Consider the following 17140-nt stretch of genomic DNA (forward strand, 5'->3'; position numbering starts at 1 on the left):
GAATGGCCTTTTGGGAAACCATTTGGTCTAGTGATGTCAAACTTCTTTACTACTAGTTCCCCTTTTGTCATTTATTTTTCAATCTTTTGGAAGAATGAACAAATAATGTAGTCTCCCAGTGATTATGAGTCAATTAAAGATGTACTATCCCTACTGGAACTTTGAAAGAAGTAGCATTGCCTTGGGGTCTTAAAAAATTGTGTTGACAATAGAGCGTGAACCTCTTAGCATTTGCATGGATCCCTGGGGATCTGTGGTTCCTAAGTTGAAAAGGACCAAGGTAGGCCACTCCCCTAATTACTAAGACATGGAGAAAGGGAGTGGTTTTTTTCATGTGTGGGTAAGCGGCCACGTCAGGAACAGTCTTGATAAGGTAAATTTTCCTTCTGCCACATTATTCAGATGGGCCCAATTCCTTCTCTGAGAGCCTTAATCCAAGAGCTTGGCTACCTTTTTGTTTCCCACCACCCCTACTCCCTGGCTGCTTCCCATTCACTAACTTCGTATTTATGGTTCTTAGTTTAATCTTGTCTCCATTGTTTTCCCCTGGGGAAATGCATGTTCCTCAAGGAAGTAGTTATAAAATGGTTGTCAAATAATCCCCGAGACCATATTGCCCTGAAGAATGCTCTGGATTTCTAAGTCTGGGTCATGTCGAGGAACATTACTGTGCATCCTGCTAGCCGTCTAGGTAATATTAGAAGAACCTCCCCTGTCTCACCTCTGCTTCCCCCTCCACCCTCAGCATTTCTGGTTCCTCTGACAGGCGTTGTTCACTCTGGCAACATTGAACTACTTCCCTTGAACGTACCATGTACTCTTGTACCTTATAGCCTTTGCACATTCTGTTTCTTCTCAGAAATAGTGTTACCATTCACTTAACCCTTACCATGTGACACTAACTATGCCAAGAGCTTTGTTAGTTTATTTAATTTGGTCCTTAACACAGCTCTACAAGGAAAGAATTATTATGCCCTCTTAATATATAAGGACAACGAGACACAAAGTGAATTAACAACTTGTCACACCACTGGCCAGTGTCAGAGCCAGGATTTGAATCTGTAACATCGGACTCAGGGTACGTGTCTTGAATCACTTTCTCTTGTGATTTCCCATTCACATGACTTACTTTTATACAGTTCCTCTTAGATATCACCCTTATTATTGGTTTCAGTTGGAAATCTTTTCTGATGCCTCTTGGCTATGTTAGAATTCTAGGCTAGCTGTCTCCACAACATCATCTTGTTCCTCCCACTTTGTTGTGATTTTCTACTCACTTGTCTGTCATGGTTACCAGAGAGCAAGCAACATGGGGTCTCTCTCACATTTGTAACCTCCACACCCAGGAAAATGTGGAGGACATTGTGGGGCCATGTGCATCATTGTTGACTGAGGAAAAGCATCATCTTTGTTTTTTCTCTCTTTCTCAATCTCTATACTTAGCCATCAGATATGGTAATTCTTACCTCTCAAGTGCCTTCTCTTCCCATCCCAATGCACATCTCTCAATTTCTTGCCTCTCTTAGTTCTGCTTCATGATCTCTTGTGGGCAGTAAGGTTCTCAAGCATTTGTTACTGCAGAGAAGCAGTTTCTTGAGTGATAAAACAGCAAGATTATTCTGTGAAATAACGTTGATCCCTTTCAGTGACTGTGGCTCACCTTTCTGTAAGTAGTCTTTGAATCTGGAGGTAAAGACTGTCTGATAGGGTTTTACAATCTCACTGAATGCCTCAAACTGCCAAGTGAGTAGAAAGTTGCCAAGAATTAGAAAAAACCTGGTCTACTGGTGCTAGTTCTGGATTCCAGGCTGGATGAAGCTGAACTTTGATAACTGAATTTTCTGTAAGTTCATGGGGGCATTGCCACATTGGAGAAGTACATTTTTTTAGTTGATCAAAGCCATGTAGCAATATTGCAAAACTCCTGGTTAGGGAAGAGTGTAGTATTCACAACCCAACGACATGGAACAAGCTTAAGCTGGAGAACCTCCTTAAAGTTCTGACACATGGCCATCATCACCATCTTCCTGGTCAAACTGTAAAGTTTCCGATGCTGTCTGCATTTGGATCCTACTTTTGCCTTCATCCTCACAGACTTATTTGGTTATTGGCTTCTCACATAAGCCCTCCTCATGTTTCCCTTCATTCCCTGAGGAAAAAACAGAAGTACTTGAATCCAATTTTGTGATCAAGCAATTAGATGCCCCAGTTAGCTTAAGATAAGTGAAATGGATAAAAGGGATATGTAGTCACAGGTGCCTTGAAACACATTTCAAGTGATTCCAAACATGCTCATCATACAATATAACTTTCATGTTGACACCTGAGCATGAACTAAAGATTACTTTTTGGCAAGGGTATTGCAATGACTTCTCAACTACGGACCCTGCCTCTAAGCTCTTTCTCTTCTTTCATTCTCTTTTCTGCCCTCTTAAGCAAAACTCTGGTCATGTCTCTCCTTCGCTGGGCTTTCAAGACCTTCCTCAAATGGAACCAAACAATCTTTGTGGTGTTCCCTGACCTACAGTCATTGTTCAGACATGCTGGATTGCTCACCCTGAACATGCGACCTTGTATCACGTCTTTCTGCCTTAGCTATTTCTTTTGCATCTCCCTGGAGGATCACATAGCCTCCTATTTTATTTTTCAATCCATCACAGCACTACTGAAATGGCATCATCACCACATCTTCCTGGATTTCCCCAATCAGGGATTTTCTCTTCCCTATATTTCCAGCTGTGTTGATGTCCATATTTTATCTTAAATTTCTTATGACATTATTTATCTTAAAATTCTTTTATCTTATTTTCTCATTGATTAAAAATCCAAAGATTTTTTTAAAAAAAGATTTTATCTATTTATTTGACAGACAGAGATCACAAGTAGGCAGAGAGGCAGGCAGAGAGAGTGGTGGAGGCAGGCTCCCCGCTAAGCAGAGAGCCTGATTCCGGGCTCGATCCCAGGACCCTGGGATCATGACCTGAGCTGAAGGCAGAGGCTTAACCCTCTGAGCCACCCAGGTGCCCCCAAAGATTTTTTTTTTTTTTATATTCAGAAGCAAATGGAAAGCAAAGAAAAGGTCTATAATTTCCTTGCTCAGATAATTAAAAAAAATATTTTATTTACTTATTTGACAGAGAGATAGAGAGCACAAGTAGGCAGAGCAGCAGGCAGAGGGAGAGAAAAAAGCAGGTTCGTGGCTGAGCAGGGATCCTGAGGTGGGGCTTGATCCTAGGACCCTGAGATCATGACCTGAGCTGAAGGCAGACACTTAACCAATCGAGATACCCAGGAGCCCTGCTCAGATAATCACATTATGTTAGTCACCATACAGTACACCATTAGTTTTTGCTGTAGTGTTCCATGATTCATTGTACATACCCTCTTTAATAGCCGTCACTGGGCCAACCCATCCCCTCACCCCTCTCCTCTCTAAAACCCTGTTTGTTTACCAGAGTCCATAGTCTCTCATGGCTCGTCTCCTCCTCTGATTTCCCCCACTTCATTTTTCCCTTCCTTCTCCTAATGTCCTCCATGCTATTCCTTATGTTCCACAAATAAGTGCAACCACATGATAATTGTCTTTTTCTGCTTGACTTATTTCACTCAGCATAGTCTCCTCCAGTTCCATCCATGTTGATGCAAGTGTTGGGTATCCCTCCTTTCTGAAGGCTGAGTAATATTCCACTGTGTATAGGGACCACATTTTCTTTATCCATTCGTCTGTTGAAGGGCATCTTGGCTCCTTCCATAGCTTGGCGACTGTGGATATTGCTGGTCTGAACATTAGGGTGCATGTGGCCCTTCTTTTCACTACATCAGATAATTTTTCTTGAGATCAAAAACCATGCATGTACTTAGTTGGAAAAGTATGATTGATTGCACAGAAATAAATGCAAGAAAAAATAAAAGCCCCCCCCCATCTCTTTAACTGTAGCAAATGACAATCAGCTATGGTTTTGTTTTGTTTTTGTTTTTTTGGGTTTTTTTGAATCAGCTGTGTTTTATGTGACATGTTCACTTTACTACTGGAATTTCTACCCTCCCTGAGTGTTGCCACTATAGCTTTGTATCCAGTACTGCACCTTGGAGGCAGTGAGCAATCAATGTCTGCACTGTTGTTGTCACATGCTATCATTTCTAACTTGTTTCATGTATAAGGCACATGGTATCTATCATATACATATGTGCACATATACACACATACACATATGGGAAACCCAACTGAAAAAAGGCTACACCTGGAATAGCCTGAAATATATGACTGCCCCTCAAGAGGAGAGCCATGAGAAAAGAGAGTTTCTAGTCCTGCATCTTAGGGTTGCAAGGAATAGAGATTTTCTCAATCGTCTTCATCCTTTATTGAAAAGTTGAAAAGAACTGAGATCCCAGAAAAGCTACAACTCAAGTCTTGGGATAGGCAGGAATGGTCTTTCTCTCATCCCAGTCTTACTGCTGGGGCCTCTGCTTCTCTCTTTGTATCTGTCCCAATATCCTGTCTTTCCTAAAATGCCACCTTCCTTTGCTTAGTCATCCCACTCCTGTTTTCAAACGGCCACTTCTTCCCTGACTGCAGAACCGTCCAGCTTGGCAGCCCACAGTTGATGACAACAATCTCTCAACGACCAGAGTTCCAGTTTTCAGGAGGGTAATCAGATTGGCCCAGCTCATCTTTTCTTGCCAGACTGATAATGCAGGATGCCGATGGGCTGCTGTACTTATGCCAGGTGTCCACCCCGGACCAATCAAACATGAGCATGCAGAAGGTCACACGGTGACCTTCACCTGACCAAGCCACCTCAGCAGGGCTCTGGGGGGGAACAGATTCCCCAAGGGAAAGATGTGGGCAGGCTAAGGACAGAAATTTGAGATTAAATCAAGTAGTGAGTAGTTAAGTACTTGGGGGATATTTAAAGAAATGAAGATTTTGGGGGAACTTGAGGGCTTCTTTAATTATTTGAAAAGATTTATCCAGTGGATGAGGAGGCTCTTTTATTTCTGCTTAACTCCAGAGAGGATAACCAGTAAGTTATGTATAACCAGTTATAAGTTATATATGTTATATATGTATACATATATCTAAAAACATATATACATAAAGGTATAATATACATTTATAAATAAATATAAATATATATTTATATATAATATTTTAATATATTAGTAGATATATATTTTAATATAAACATATTTTATATATAAATATATATGGTATATACTTATATGTACATATAACCAGAGAGTAGAACCAGTAAGTGGGAACCAGTAAGTGGGAGTGAAGTAAGGAGCTGACCATATTGGGTAAAACAAACTCTGATAATAACTCCCCAAATGGACCGCCTCTCCAGGTCATGAGTTTCTTTTATGGGAAGTTTGAAACAGAACTTGGGTGAGCTCTTTTGATGGGGGCATTTGTGTATTTGGAAAGGTCTAGATGAGATGACCTTGAAAAGTTCTTTCTGACATTTACAATCAATCCCAGGAACTCACTTGCAAGGGTTTCTTCCCACCCACATTCACAAAGTGACTAGGCAAACACACATGCACCTTGGAGTCCCACACCTGGTATGTGGCATTTGCACGACTGAGGAACTTTCCCTGATTTGTGTCTCCCAATTTGACTGTAATATCATCAGAGGCTACTTAGCCATCTGGCTGCCACTTTCTCCTGTCTTGTGGAGCGCTTGCTGTTTTCAGCTAGGTTTGGTAGTCTTGAGCTCATTTCATTTTCTAAACAGCAAGGCAATTACAATACAGGAGGCAAAAGCAAGGCTGATGACAAAGCCGCCCTGTTGGTAGAGCAGAAAAAAAGCTCGACTGCTTGGAAAGAATCTACTAGTGATTTTGCATCACCGAGCTCATTGCTAACTAACATTGTAATTAGAGTTAAACCATGAAAGCCAAGATTTAGGAGACCATCTGGTCTGCTGTTTGGAGAGAGGGAGAGATCATTCCAACCTTGGAGAATGGAGTTGCTAGGGCTCCTGCAAATGACCTTGTACTTTGCTTGACTTCTTTCTGTTTCAATCTCCTCTATGATGGATGGCAAATGCTGTGCTGAAAAAACACAGATGTTTTCCAAGACCTTGACAGAATGGGTTCCCTCCATTCTCTGGCTTGAATCCAGCAGCTCAGGTCTATGGACATTTACTGAGGGCCTGTGAAATGCAAGAAACTGTGCTAGTCCCTGTGGATTAAAAGCATATAGCATCTTCCTTTAAGGAGACCAGAATCTAACTGGAGGGCAAAACATAAATACTTGAACCGCTGAAATGACAAGTCCAAAGAGGTCAAGGCAGAGGGACCCTGGCGATGAGTTTTGAAGAATGGAGGGATAATTGTGGCCTACAGCTATCCATGGACAGTTCATTATAGAGATGTTAGCTGGGCCTCATGGACTTGAATAGGTCAAAAGTGCACTCAAAGTAAGTAGAGCTGTTATGCACGGGGCAAGTTGCCGAAAAGCCAAGAACCATTCAGAGGGCCACAAGTCCATCAATTGGAGAAGAGCACTCACAGGATGTTAGCTTTAGCTCTCTTGCCTAGTAGAAGGGAACTAAATGATTCAGTGAAGCAACCTTAGCATGTGTATCCAGGATTGTATTTATAAACTTGGAAAGCAGCATTTCAAAGACAGTTCTGTTTTGTGTTACTGCCTTTGACCTTGAGTGGCAAACTGGTGTCCTTAATAAGTGATTTCCTGACTTGTGCCTCTTCTGCTGAGCCAGGAACCCCCGTCTCTCTAATATCCACTTATGGGGCATGTAGCTTTGACCTTGGGAGGCATTAAGGAAAAAGTATCATTTATTTTCTAACCTAGGTCATTCTGATGTTTGAAATCAGCTGTGACATCTTCCCTGAACTTTGTTTCTTCTGAGTTAATTGTCTCCAGCTCCTCCCTGTGTTTCTCAATACAGCCCTCATCATTTGGGTACACAAGCTATTACACATTTTTGTCCAGTTTTATACCTTGTGATAAGATAATGGGGGATACCTCTTTGGTAGCCTTCCATAAGTGCAATGACGTAGAAAGAACTCTTAGTCTGTTGGACCCCTGTGAGCGGTGGGCTTCTTCGGGGACACTGAAGGACCCGGATCAGAAACACATCTGGACCAGAGAAAGCTTTGAGGAAACGGCTCCCTACTCCTGTCCCAGTTCCCTTTCACCTTCAGTCTATTTCCCGTAGAAAGAATATATGTGCAAAGGTGCCGGACATCTCTATTCGGTTTGCAAAGCATGAAGCCTCACTGAACATTTACCTTCTAGATAATCTTCCCTGTTTTATTGGCATTTGTTTATGAAATTATTCGGGCAATTAAGTCATTTGTTCACTTGCTGGTTCAGTGAGCACCATATATAACAGACTTGTGCCGTGGCTGCCGACTCTGAATAGTGTCTGTGTCCTTAAGGAGGTGGCAGGCTGAGATGGGCTCTAAGGTGCATGAGAACACTCCAGTAGGATAAATGCTAAAATGGGGTGGTGGGGACCCAGAACAAGGAGGCAGGAAGTGGGCAGCGTGAGGGGAGGTCAAGGGAACTTAGGAAGGGGAGGTCATAATGAGTAGATGTTGTGCTATTGGAAAGCAGGGACAGTGCCTTGTTCACGTACTTTATCCCCCACTCCTACCATAGTGCCTCACCAATTACAAATGCTCGGTAAACAGTTATAGAATAAGTTGAGTAAGCTGGCGTCCTCCATCAGGGCCAGAGCAGCTCTTTTTTGAAGTTGCATTCAATAAGCAAAAGGTTGAAGAGAAAGGACCGCAAAAGGATGCCCACGATCACTGGATTTTTACCAAGAGACTGCAGAAAGAGCACACCACGTTGAGTTATTCAGCACAAAAAATGCCGTCTCTCCCAATAACTTCAAGTTTGCATTTGCATCTTTCTACCCCTGCTGGGAGCTGGTGCTGGGAGGCCACCTGTTTCCCCTGCATTTGGTCTTGGGGAAATGGAGAGACGATGTCCCCGTTCTGCGACATTCTTCCCACTTCTCTCCCCATAGTGGCTCTCCTCCTGCATTCCCAAAGCCCAAGCCTCACCTCGCAGGGTGGAGACAGCCACCCAAGTGCCACTCAAAAGGCACAGCTTCAGTTCCCAACTGTCATCTCTATGTGGTATTTGCAGATTACACAACCTCTGGACAAATGCCCATCACCCTACACGGTGGGTCCATCTCACACCCCAAAGCACCCAGAGGAATTACTGCAGTCTGTGCAAAACTTCACAACAACGTGATCCCATTACTTCATCTGAAGATAGTCAGGGTGGGTGGCCTTGGCTGCATTTCTAGCAAAGAAGCTGTGAAGACCTGAGGTTTCCCGAGATCACACTTCTGTTAGGAGTGGACTCAAACCCAGGGCTCTTAATGTTATTAGTATTTTTGAAATAAATGTTCTCCTGATTTTGAAAGTTAGATATGTTCCCCATAGAAAATCAGAATGAAAGAAGGAAAGTAACATCATGATGCAGAGACATTGCCATTAACAGCTTGGATTTTCCTCTGGTCTTTTTTATGATGTTAGAATTATATGCGTATGCATGTTGGTATTGAAAGCCCATGATACATACCATTTGGTGGACTGCCTTTTAAAGACTGAGATATAACACAACATGACACAGTTTCAGGTGTAGCACACAATGATTTGATATTTGTATTTACTGTGAAACGGTCACCACGATACATCTGGTGAACCTCTGTCCCTTCACATACATACAATTACTTTACCCTTGTGATGAGGCCTTTTAAGATCTACTTCTCTTAGCAACTTTCAAATATATAGTGCGAGGTTATTAGCTCTAGTCACCATGCTGTACCTTCCATCCCTAGGACTGATTTATCTTAGGACTAGCTTTCCCCATTTCACCACCTTCCCACCCTGTCCCCCCCCTTGCCTCTGTCAATCTGTTTTCTCTGAGTTTGGCTTTTTTTTTTTTTTTTTTAGATTCCACATGTAAGTGAGATCATGCAGTATTTGTCTTTCTGTGTCTGACTTCTTTTAGTCTAACCTGACTTTTATGAATTACACTATCATTCATTTGTTCGGCATGTATTTATGGGACAGTTCCTGGAGGCCAGGTAGGAGCAAAGTCCTGCAGGGAGGTGGGGAGACGGGCATTCCACTAATAATCATAGTAATCAGTGCAGAGTCAGAGACTGGTAAGCCACAGGGAGGAAAAGAGAAGATATTGGGAAACCAGGAGACCTAATTTAGATTGAAGGTTTAGGGAATGGTTTTCTGGGGAAGTGGCACTTAACACAAGCCCTCTAGACTGAGGAGGCCTTTTCCACAAAAAGATGGGGCGCAGGCAATATCCTATCAGAGTGATATGAACAAAGACCCAGAGCCGGCAAGAGCTTTGCAGGCCTCTGGGGCTGAAAGAGGCCCTCTGTGGACAGTAGGAGGTGAGCAAAGGGTATGCGCATGGCAGGAGATGAAGCTGGAGAGGGAGGCAGGCTCAGATCTCAGGGCCCATATATGGATTAAGGGCTTCATCCTATTACCCAGTGAAGACAAGTGAAGGGTTTATTTTTTCCCCTTCAGATTTTATTTATCTATCTATCTATCTATCTATCTATCTATTTATTTATAGCTGGGAGAGGGGCAGAGAGGGGAGAGAGGGAGAATCTCAAGCAGATTCCCTGCTGAGTATAGAGCTCTTCACGGGGCTCTGTCTCATGACCCCAAGATCATGATCTGAGCTGAAATCAAGAGTCGGTTGCTTAACCAACTGGAGCCACCCAGGTGCCACGACAGTGAAGGTTTTAAACAAGAGAGTGACATGGTCAGCTTCTCTGTGAAAAGATCCCACATGCTGAATTGAAGAGTGTGGATGGAGGAAGGGGAGGAAGAGTGGATCATTAAATATTCCGTCGTCACAATTTTTAATGGCAGCATTTTATTTTTTCCATATGACTTAGTTTAAAAAAATTCCTTGGTTTGATGTTATTTTTGTTATAATTCTCAAAATAATGAATGTCCCTGCAGAAAAGTTAGTGAACACAGCGATGATGATTGCCTTAGATGAAATCCTTAGAGAGGGACCTTGCTGGCCCGAGGGCATGCGTGGTTCTGAGGCTGTTTTTCCATATTGCTAACTTACCCTCTAGAAAGGCTGTGTAAACTTCAGCTCTCCCAGGCAGGGAATAAATATACTGATTTCCATATACCCTTGCTCACTCTGACTGTAATTTTAAAACAGTCTGTATGCTGTTGGATTAAAGATGAGATCTTGTGTTTTATTTCTATTTCTTTGATTATCAGCATGAGAGAACATTTTCATAAGGGTATTGGTTATTTATAGTTCTTCTTGACTTGCTGCTGACCCCCTCTATTTATATCTCTGAACCAGAACACCTTTTTGAGATGCCTTCTAGAGAAGATTTCATGAGATTTCCCAGGCAGGCTGGCTGTAGCTCCCAGGAGGCTCTCTTCAGGATTCACAGGTGCTGACAGACGAAAGTGACCATCCTCTGAGCAGAAGACCCAGGTGTTTTTATTTAGCATAGAGAATCATACAGAAAAGGAGAAAATACATATATAAAAAAGATCCTGAATATTGAATTACTCTTCCTGCTGCTGATATGTGAGATAATGGTGTCCTTTAAACATTCAGCTGTTTAGAGCTGTGCTATTCAGTGGAAATACAACATGAATCATGTGTGCAACTTAAAATTATCTAGTGCCACAATAAAAATTAGGAAGAAATCCGTGGAATGGATTTTAATAACATTTTATTTAACCCAGTATAATCAAAATATTATCATAACAACTTGTAGTCAACATAAAAATATGAATGTGATATTTTTATATTCTTTTTTCATACTGTCTTCCGAAATTCAGTATACGTTCTATATTTACAGCTCATCTCAGACTGGATTAGCTACATTTCCATTCTCAGTAGTCACACGCGGCTAGTAGCGTCATACGGGACAGCATGAGTTTGGATGGTGCCCAGGAGGCCTGATCCTCATACACACGCCCCTTGGAGATACCAAGGTGCGGCTCTGGATCACTGCAGAAGAGTGAATGCCCTAACAAACGAGTCGAATGAATTTTTTGGTTTCCTAGGGCATATGTTTACCCTATACTGTAGTCAATTAAGTATGCCATAATACATGTCTAGAGGTACATATTTTTGTAATTAAAAAATTAAAATAAAAAATTTTTTTTTAGTGAGGTGTAGTCACGGATCACAGAGCACCATCATGAATAGAACCATAATAAAAAAAAACTTAAACTATTGTGAGAATTACCCCAATAGGGCGGAGAGACAGAAAGTGAGCAAATGCAGTGGGAAAAATGGTACCAATAGACTTGCACCAGGCAAGGGTTAGTGACACATCTTCAACTTGCAGACAGTGGGATATCTGTGAAGTGCCATACGAGGAGGTGTGCCTGTACTCACAGCTTTATAGGATTATTTCAGAGCTGGAAAGGAGTTCAGTGTCCCCAGCTAGCACTCACCAAAGGCAGGGCAGGCAGGAGTGCCTTTTCCAAGGCCATGTGGCTGAGGGGTGGTCTGTGAGGAAGTGGACTCAGGCTTCTGCCCTTCTGGTACCAGCACCTTCCATTTCTGGAGGTCATGCAGGGCGGGCCGCATAGGAAACTCACTAGATGGGGAAGGCTGTGTCATGATTGTGGTCTTTCTGCCAAATACAACAGTGGCTGCATTTATTAAAACAACAACCACAACAAAACACAAGTTTGGCCCTAGAAAGCAGAGGAAGAATAAGCCAAAAGGTTTTCTTGGGAAAAACTTCCTGTTGTATCCAGCTGAGCCTTTGAACGTTGCTCAGAAAGGGGTGTTTCTGAGCCTCAAAGCAAATGGCTTCTGGTTTACTTTGGGAACTTCATCCTTGTGTTCAGTGCCTGGTGGATGCACCGAACGGCCAGCAGGTGGCGCCAGAGACAGTTGGTAGTCGCAGAAAGCGCTAACTGTCCTAGGTTTTTTGGGGTGGGGGCGGGTGCCCCTTGGCTGTAGATGAGGAATTGGGACTCACAGGCCCATCTGATGGAAAGAGGATGTGGAAATCTACTACATCCTTGATATATGGAACACGGATAACTGGGAATTTGTTCTTCTCCAAAATAGCAGACTACTTCTCGCTTTAATAAATATTGATTGAAAAGCCAATTCTAGACCTGGCCAGGAAAACAAAATCCTCAAGGAGGTAATTTTCAAGGCTTGATATAAAAAATATAAAATATTGCATGAGTAAATTTTGCATTGAGTACCTGTTACTACAATACCCAGAGTGGAAAATATAAGAGAATTTTAAAAATGGCAGAGAGATGGTTTATAGAAGGAAAGATGCAAAATAGGACTAATAACATTGGCCCCCAGGTGGAGCCGGGAGCTGAGGATAGGAGGACTTCAGTAAGTAAGGGGAGAGCCTCTATGGGTCTGCATAAGAAAAATCTAGTTTTGCAGGGCTTATTGGCCCTGAGGATGTTTGCAGGCAGCCCCCAGGCTGACTTTAGTCCCCATATCTGCATTGCATGGCTTGTTCCATGTTTTTAGAAATTTCCAAATTAGTCGTTATTGTGTAAGCATCTGGATTTACTGCTGAAACATCTATATTTCTGACTAGAGCTAAGCAGTGACCCCTTTGATCAAGACTATGTTCCACTGCTTCCTTCTTTTCAACTCCCTGCCTGACCATGTGGGCATTCAAGTGTGGAAGCTTTCGCTTGGAGGGACAGTAACATTTTACATGTACTCTCTTACTTTCTTAGGGATTTTTGGCTGGACCTGAGAATTAAATTGACATAAGACAGATTAACAGGAGAAAAGCATGCAAATGTACTTAATACACGTTTTATGTGACAAAGGAGTCCTCTTAAGGAAATGAAGACCCAGCAAAATTGCAAAACCTAAATGTGTTTGTACTGGTTTGAGCAGAGAGAGGCAATTGGGGAAAAGTAAACTATGTGGGGAGGCTAAAGGAAGGTACGAACTCTTTTAACAAGGTCTGTTGATACAGAATTTTCTCTGCTATGATTCCCCATTGAAAAAAAATGTTTCTTTTTCCCTGGTAAAGTGAGGGTATCTTTCACATGGGACTTTTTAATCTCTTGTTTTCAGGAAGAAAAACAAAAAGATTAGAATTTCCTCCTTGCTTTTTGAAGAACATTTAGTCCAAGATAATCTTTATGCCAAGGTGGTATATTTTGGGGTAGTATATTCTGCCTCTCCTCAAGCTTTACTTCTTCATCATACCATGTTCTCTGTGAGTACAGGGTTTAAGAAAGTAAGAATGTATATATACTGAAAAAAAACCCCAAAAAACAAACCAAAAAAACCACCCGAAACTCTGCTTGTCCCAGCCAGAACCCGAGAAAGATCAAGACTGTACAAATACCCATGGAGCTTTCCCCAAATGAAGAACTTCTGGGAGAGAAGTTCTGTAGCCCCAGGGAAGGAGAGTCAAGTGTCAGTGGGGCAGAGGAAAGTTCTCGTGAAATAAAACTTCCAAGGAACAGAAGCAAGATTCAGGAGATAATTCATCCTGAATCAAACAAAGAAAGAGTATAATTTCTTAAAATGTCTGGGATGAAAGAAAGTAAAACACAATGAAAGTCACGACTGGGATTGCTGATTGGAAGCAGGGAAAATGGAGTCTATACCGTGGAAAATGTCACAGGAACAGGAAATACATTTCATTTCATTTTATTTCGTTTCGTTTTATTTTTTTATTTTATTAAGATTTATTTATTTGAGAGAGAGTAAGAGAGAGAGAGAGGGCACACACGCATGAGCAGAAGGGCGGGGCCGCGGGAGAAGCAGACTCCCTGCTAAGAAGTCTGTCACAGAGCTCCGTCCCAGGACCCCGGGATCATGAGCAGTTGCTTAATCAACTGAGCCACCCAGGCATCACCCGGAGATAGATTTTTCAAAGTTCTCCAGAATGCAGGGAAAGGTGTTAAAGATGAAAGGTAGGTAGAGATACAGAAGACAGAAGTGACAAGTGTAACCCACAAATGATAGGAATATTGAAAGAAAGACACCAAGCAAGCAGATTATCTGCAATGATCAAAGGAACAATTAAGGACAACTTTCCAAAAGTAAAAAAACAAAAAACAAAACAAAAAAACCCCCCACTTGGATAGAAAGTGAGCATTTCCCAGCTTTTCCCGGCAAACCTTTTATAGAATCTATGTCAAGAAGAATCCCAGTAAGGATTTCAGGGACAAGCTCCCAAACAGAAAATTAGAGAAAGCAAAAAGAAAAGAGGTAATTTTAAAAGGATATATCTCAAGTTAGTTTCAGTTTTTTTCACATTAAATAACCTCAGAAGGAGGTCGATAAGACCCTCAGAGTATCCAAGAGATCTCTGCTGTGAATCCAAGAATTTTATATCCACAGAGGATGGTATTCTCTGAATAAGAAAAGGAAATGCAAAAGTCTCAGATAATATACCTCCTAAATAACTCCATTTATGAAAAGCAACTATAAATGTTTTTTACCACAAATAGTTACTTTGGAAGCAAATTGACAAATGGGAAAATTTCAAAAGGCAAAAACATGGCAGCAACATAACCACTAGCTAAAGAACTAAGTGAACAAAAATACTAACAAGGAGAAAAAATGGCCAAGCCCATGATTGCCACCTACAGACAGAAGCAGTTTGAGCCACATAAAAGCCACATAAAAGCCTCATAGAGCGGAGGGCAGATGTGTGTACTCGCAACCGTTTGTTTATAAAGCCTTTTGATACTATTGAAATGTCCAGCCTAGTGGCAGCCCCGGAAACATAACCCGTAATGTGGTTTTTCATCCAAGATTCCAAACAAAGTAGCCAAACAAAGTTCACAGCAACAGGAAACACTAAAGGGACTCATTCTAGGACTTTGTCCTCCAGTTGACTCTTTCAGAAATGACTTTTCCATAACAACTGCTCATCACTGACCTACCGGTTTAGATGAAGATGTCTTCTTTTCCTTTGGTTAAATTAAACTGGAAGACTCAAGAACAGGCAGTGTTGCATGTTTATTTATTTAAAAATCTTTCTTGCCACCATCAAGATTGGTAATTGTGGGGGACAAGATATGTGCATTGTGTTCAGCTTTTGCTAAGGTAAATGTTTCCACTGGGCATTGAACTGTAAATTCCCACCTCGGCACTTGAGCAGGAACCAGGCTGCGCTAAATATTTCCACAAGGGATGTTGCCAGCAGGCACATTTTGTTTTTCTTTTGACTCATGATTAATAATGTGCCTACTCAGCAATGTCTGCATCTGGTCTGTACTTCCCTAGTGTTCATGAGACTTTAATGGTTCCTAACATCAGCCCGTGGTTTTCCTTTTCTCTTTTTCCATTTTCTTCTCTCTACTTCTCCCCTCCCCCTCCCTCTCTTCCTCCTCCTTCTTCATCTCTTTCTTCTCCTTCTCCTCCTCCTCCTCTTTCTCCTCCTCCCCTCCTCCTCCCCTTTTTCTTCTTCTCCCCCTCCTCCTCCCCTTCCTCCTCAATCACCTCCTTCCATGTTGATGTAAATGGTAAGATTTCATCCTTTTTGATGGCTGAGTAATATTCCATTGTTTATAAATATATATAACCACGTCTTCTTTATCCATTCATCTGTCTGTGGATATCTGGGCCTTCCCATGGCTTGGCTATTGTGGACATTGCTGCTATAAATGTTGGGGTGCAAGTGCCCCTTCAAATCACTATGTTTGTATCCTTTGGGTAAATCCCTAGTAGTGTAATTGCTGGGTCATAGGATAGCTCTATTTTTAACTTCTTGAGAAACCTACATACTGTTTCCCAGAGTGGCTGTACCAGCTTAAAATCCCACCATAAACGTAAGACTGTTCCCCTTTCTCCACATTCTCACCAACACCTCTTGTTTCCTGAGTTGTTAACTTTAGCCCTCCAGAGTAGCATGAGATGGTATCTCATTGTGGTTTTGATTCATATTTTGCTGATGCCAAGTGATGTCGAGCATCTTCTTCATGTGTCTGTTGGCCATTTGGATGTCTTTTTTGGAGAATTGTCTGTTTATGTTCTTTTGTCCATTTCTTGACTTGATTATTTGGTTTTTGAGTTTTAATTCGATAAGTTCTTTATAGACCTTGGATACTAGCCCTTTATCTGATAAGACATTTGCAAATATCTTCCCTCATTCTGTCAGTTATCTTTTGGTTTTGTTGACTGTTTCCTTTGCTGTGAAAAGCTTTTGATCTTGATGAAGTCCCAGTTCATTTTGGCTTTTGTTTCCCTTGCCTTTGGAGATGTGTTGTGTGGTTGAGGTTGGAGAGGTTGCTTCTCCTCTAGGATTTTGATGGATTCCTGTCTCACATTTAGCTCTTTCATTCACTTTCAGTTTATCTTTATGTATGGATGTATGGTGTAAGAAAATGGTCCAATTTCATTCTTCTGCATGTATCTGTCCAATTTTCCCAACACCATTTGTTGAAGAGACCGTCTTTTTTCCATTAGATGTTTTTTCCTGCTTTGTCAAAGATTAGTTGACCATAGAGTTGAGGGCTCAGACCACACTTTGAGAAATGCTGCTCAGGAGAAATCCATTGCTCCTAGAAAGTTTTAGGGCCTTCTAAAGCCCCCAGTTGAAGTATAAACATCTTTGCGAGTGGTTATCACTCTTATCGGTTTGTTAATAAGTATTTATTCAGCCAACAGTTCTGGAGAACTTGCTGTTCACAGTGCACTGTTCTTTAGGTGGTAAAATAGTAGTGAGACCTTGGTTGTTATACTTAGAAAGCCCAGAGCCCAATGGAAGAGAACACAAGGTCAGTATGGATGCTACTGGTAGTGTCTAAGAGGATTTTAGGTGGTATATGAATAACCATATACAAATGCTTAGTGTTGTTTATTACCTTCCCTTTTTTAAAAAAAGATTTTATTTATTTATTTGACAGAGAGCGATCACAAGTAGGCAGAGAGGCAGAGAGAGAGAGAGAGAGAGAGAGAGAAGCAGGCCCCCTGTTGAGCAGAGAGCCCAATGCAGGACTCGATCCCAGGACTCCAGGATCATGACCTGAACCAAAGGCAGAGGCTTAACCCACTGAGCCACCCCGGTGCCCCACCTTCCCTTTTTGATGTGGGATACTGGTCTTCGCTTGTTATAGTGATATAAAGTTATTTGCCAAGTAAAATGATTTCACTTAAATAATA

Source organism: Mustela nigripes, chromosome 12, assembly GCF_022355385.1.
Source record: "Mustela nigripes isolate SB6536 chromosome 12, MUSNIG.SB6536, whole genome shotgun sequence".
Lineage (NCBI taxonomy): Eukaryota > Metazoa > Chordata > Mammalia > Carnivora > Mustelidae > Mustela > Mustela nigripes.